The sequence below is a fragment of the Malurus melanocephalus genome, unplaced genomic scaffold (genome assembly GCF_030028575.1).
Source record: "Malurus melanocephalus ecotype Western Australia unplaced genomic scaffold, MMel_1.1 scaffold_247, whole genome shotgun sequence".
In the NCBI taxonomy this organism is placed as follows: domain Eukaryota; kingdom Metazoa; phylum Chordata; class Aves; order Passeriformes; family Maluridae; genus Malurus; species Malurus melanocephalus.
This window is the reverse complement of record NW_026623479.1, coordinates 817,767-822,701: the sequence shown is the minus strand read 5'-3', so window position 1 is coordinate 822,701 and position 4,935 is coordinate 817,767. Positions and strand designations below refer to the sequence as shown.

Sequence of the window (4,935 nt, the reverse complement as noted above, 5' to 3'; positions counted from 1 at the left end):
TGCCTGTCCCCTTCTCTGGTGGCTGTCCCCCTTCTCTGGTGCCTGTCCCCTTCTCTGGTGCCTGTCCCCTTCTCCGGTCTTTCTGCCAGCGCTGTGAGCACATCTTTAGTGTGCTGATGTTGGATGTCCAGGTTGCTTGAAGCATCATCTCCTGGGAGCCAAGTTGCATACCTGAAAGAGCTGAATATTTATCACAAATGTTTTCCTGAACTTCTTCACCCTGTGAACAGCAAGCGTGTTTCTTCTTGGGAGACTTCTATTTTTTCGGTGACCCATGGCATTTTGTGGCCTAGAAGGCCTCAGAAAATTACTTCTTATTTCAGGAGGACTTCAGRCAGCTTTTCTGTGAGATTTCTTGAAGTCTGCTGTACTCCTTGCCTTGAATAAGCTCCTCAGTGCCATGGTCAGGAGCACAACAGTGTGGGTGCTTCTGATTTAACCCCAGTCATGGGTTCCAAACATATTCCAAAGGTGGGCAAAGAGCAAATGGACTGATTCTGTATTGGTATCCAATACCTCACTGCAGCTATTTGCCCCTGCAGACTTTCTGGCTTTCTGATAGCTGCATCAGCTGATGGATWAAAAATGTGGAAATTCAGGTATTAGCACTGAAAAATGAAGGCTGATGGGGTGAGATAGCACATGTCCAAGTGTGGATGCTACAGACCAGAGGAGCTTGTGTGGCTATTCCCAGTAATGCTGCCAAATCTGAGTCCAAGAAGCCCCTCAGTAAGGGAACTGCTTTGACAATGCATTGGGTATCTGAGCTGCCCCTCCAAAATAGGAGCCAGGTAAATTTTATTTCTCCTGGAAATTACAGTGTATGTTTAGGAAGCTTTTCAGCACAATTGCTCATTTTGGGGATATCACTGTATGGATGGCCCAGGGAATTTTTCTGTGAGTGGTGTGTTTCCAATTTAGTGAGATATTTTACAGTTTCAATGTATGGATTCACACCACCCTCTTCCTAGATGCTGGTAGGAGATGCTGCCCWTGATGAAGAAATCCAACACCACAAGCACAACACTCTGCCAATATTGGCCAAACCCAGTAAGGACATCACATCACTGCAAATCAGCTCTTTGCMTGAAATCATCCCAGGTGCTCAGGARTGCCAGTAGCAAATCTCGAGCACAGGTTAATGTCAAGCTAAYTTCCTACATCCAGACAATCTGGATTCATACTGGGAAGCTTGTTAAAGGTCTTGTGGACTAATCTCTAATATGGTTGTTGTCCTCCATGACCCTTCCAAGGCACTCACGGTCTCACTGATGGGAATGAGATGGTGGAGGTACATTGTGAGAATGGCTGGATGAGCTGTGGACCTGAGCAGTGGTGATCAAAGTTCCACAAAGATCAGTCATGGCTCTGGTCCTTTTCAGCACTTTTATTTCTTTTATTTTATTTTATAGCTTAAGTACACAATGGGCCTTAACTTACTGGCCCTCTGGCACAACAGGAGCAGGACAGAGCTGTCAGAATCTGTCACTAATGTTCAGATGAGATGACTGTTGGCTGAAGAATATGTGAACTCTAGACTTCAGGCAATTACAGGGAGAAGARGAAGGCAATTTCATTTGTGGATGACTTTCGTGAATTTAAAATGTGTTTATGTAGTCCACTGGAATGCTGGAGGAGTCCTCAGCGACTCCAGATTTTTTCAGAGCCACCTCTCTGTTACATCATCTCCAGTGGAACAGGAGATACTGTTCCATCTTGGCAGGTGACAGCACGGGCTCAGCTGTTTGTATCTCTGCAGTTTCCTGGACAGCACCAGTGTGATGCACATGTGCCAGAGGCCCTCGGTGCTTGGTGACTCCAGCTGAGACAGTTCTTTGCCATCCATCTTCTCAGCAACAAGCTACTGTAAGTACTGGGAGCTCTCTGCTTTYCATGGGACCTTGAATAACATTTATGCCTCTGTCCGAATATTCAGGATATTGCCTGGTCTGGGTTCCTGCTATGGGATGCAGGGTATGGGTGACAGTTGCTTAAAAACATAGCATGTGCTTACAAAATAAATCCTGTATGATGGGGATCAGGTCAGAGCTTTCTGTAGGGAAGGTACAGAATTGTGTATTGAGCTCTTCTAGCATCAGCACAAACATTGCTGCCTGCTGTGCCAAAAGCTAGGCAACCTAAAGTTTCTTTTAGTTGYGGTTTTCTTCTCATGCTTCCTATAGCTAAATATACAGTAATATGCAATGTTTAAAAAAAACAAACAAAAAAAACCCATTCCAAAACTCCCTCAAATTTATCAAACCCATGTTTGGGACTGTGTTCTTGCTGTTGGCTATATCCTGCACACTCCTTTCTTTGCCTTGGTTTTGGTGCTCACCTGACTCCTTGGTACACTGGTTCAGTCCACTAATCCAGCAGAAAACTAACCCAGTCTGGGCTTTGTTTACTTGTTGCTAGGTTAGTGAGCTGCCTGGTGTCCAAGGGGAGCCAGGAGAGGACAGGTGAGCTGTGTGAGGAAGAGGGACTGCATGGCCTGGAAGGGGTTGCAGTGAAGGGTTAGATTTGCTCAGGCAACTTTCTGGGTTGTTTCCTTGGTGCGTGGCAGGAAAGGGCCCAGACACAGGGCCAAGTGCACTGTGTGGGGCTGAGGGCACTGCAGGAGAATTGCAGCAGTGGCAGTTCCAGGGGTGAGTAGAAGCTTTCCCTCTGGGGGTTATGTTCACCCATTTGCTACTCAGCCCTCCTCTGCTTTCAAAAGCATGCTGCGAGTGCTAGGATAAAACCTCCAACCCAGCTGTCTCTCAGCTACCAAAATATCTCCTTTGCCCCTTGGCCAGCTGTCAAAACTTTCCTGGCCTTCCTAGAACAAGCGTCTCAGGGAATGTTTCCYTTGGCTGATGAGAAATTGGGGGGATGCTCTGGAGATGTCTACAGCACTGCAGTTTGATGCCAGGTGCCTCTCYTAAGCCAGCTCTGGAACAGCCTGACCATCCCCTTGGTAATGCTCCGTGCTTGGTGTGCTCTGGAGGGTGAGATTGTGGTTCTAGGAAGAAAGTGATCCAGAAGAAAAAATCGTGCAACTCAACAGCCAAGGAAAAAAAAAAAGCCTTAATTATTCAACTAGTTTGGAATACTTGAAAGTATCCCTAAAAATAGGTGAGAGGGATGTTTGTCAGCTACAAAGAGATTATCCTGCAGTAGTATTGCTTCTCTTATTTTATGATGATGCTACAGAATACAGTCCCTCAGGTAACCTCATTAATGTTTATGAATGAACCCCTKGTTTTATACTTTTGGTTTTAGAAGGTAGAAATAGGGCAAGAGGCTAGTAAGACTGATTTTATCATTTATGCTTTGAACAGCCCAAGGACACGGCTGTAAGGTCTCTTTAAGCATATGGATAACAATTGGACTTGGGTGCTTGCTAGACTGCCTGAGATGTACCCTAAGGGAGAAATCCAGGCAGGACTTTGGCTAAAATCCTGGGTGAAATTCTGCATGCTTCCCAGTRGATCTGTCAGCAGGAGGTTGGCACTCTTCTGTGGCTCATCAGTCGTTTTGTTTTGATCTCTTCCGGCAAAGGCAACCTGTGGCCATATGTTGTTATAGCCATCCACAGGGCACTATCTGGTAAACCCTGCTCCTGACAGCGGCTCAGCCCAGGGTGGAGGCTTCTTTTCACTATCTGTTCCCTAAAGAGGGCAACTGTTTCTTCTGGCTATCATAACAGGGTGGCAGTTACCAACAGCCCATAACAGTGTGGGGTGGTTTCTGAGTCGTACCGCTCCATCCTTAAAAATAACAGCTCTTTTTTCCWAGCCAACCAACAATTGTGGTCAGCCACGAATACCAGTTGAACCATTTGGCAGCTCTCTATAGGAAACAGCTCTTTCCAGAGAGCCGAAGGAGCCTGTGGCACTAGAGCCACACTGGGCAGGTTTCAGTCAGCAGGGCACGCTTACAGATTTCCTTGTATGCAGCCAGCCACTTTAATAACAACAAACCCTAGAAAGTTAATACCAAACAAATTGCAGAAGTGTGTTAGAACTCGTAATTCAAGTGGATTCTTTTTTTGATGAACGAGTGGGTAAAACGCTGTTCCTCCCTACACAAACACGCAGTTTCTCGCTCTGTAGTTCCTTCTCCACCCGTCGTGTGTTAGGACTGTCAGCAAAGTTTATTTTGGGCTCGCTTCCACTACGCACAGTAGTAGCCGGCTCCACAAACAGTGCCTCGCAACTAGAACCGCCCCTTACGGCTTTAGGGCAGAAAGCAGCAATAACGGGGCTGTTGTCGGCCGGGGGGTCCCGGGGCTGTTCCTCATCCCTGCGGCGGGGCAGAACCTCCCAGTCGCCGCTCGGAGCAGGAGGTCTGGGGGCTGCCCCTCGTCCCTGCAGCCCCCAAGTCGCCGCTCGGAGCCGGGGGTCCCGGGGCTGCCGGGGGTTCCGGGACTGCCCCTCGTTCCTGCAGCCCCCAGTCGCCGCTCGGAGCGGGAGGTCCCGGGGCTGCCCCTCGTCCCCAGTCGCCGCTTGGAGCCGGGGGTCCCGGGGCTGCCCCTCGTTCCTGCGGTCCCCAGTCGCCGGTCGGTGCCGGGGGTCCCGCGGGGGTCCCCCTCTGCCGCACGTGGCGGGGGCTCCCTCCATCCCCGCTCCCGCGCCCCCCGCGCTCCCGGTCCCCCCGGCGGGCGCTCTTTTTGAATGAATGACCTCACCCGCGCCCGCCAACCGCCGCGCGCCCGCGCTTAATATTCATGAGGCGCGGCGCCAATCGGCGGGCGAGGAGGTTGTTTTAAACGGCAGAGCCCCGCAGCCAATCAGGCCGCTCTCGTAGGCAGCCAACGCGAGGCTGAGCCGCGCCGAGCCCCGCGTCGTGCCCTGCGCTCCGCTCCTGTCCACACTACCGCGAACAATACAGGTACGTGCAGCCCCGCCGCAACTTTTCGGGGGGCGGCTGCCCCCTGCCCGCCCCGCCCTG

The 4,935-nt window shown here is 50.3% G+C and overlaps 1 protein-coding gene across 1 annotated transcript in view; it reads left to right on the top strand.

Moving 5' to 3' along the window:
* The first annotated feature begins 4,771 nt into the window (after nucleotides 1-4,771).
* HMGB3 (high mobility group box 3) overlaps nucleotides 4,772-4,935 on the top strand; it is a 4,978-nt gene continuing 4,814 nt past the window's right edge. The window contains exon 1 of the mRNA XM_057375391.1: nucleotides 4,772-4,875. The gene's annotated coding sequence lies outside the window, so the exon portion shown is untranslated. The remainder of the gene's footprint in view (nucleotides 4,876-4,935) is intronic.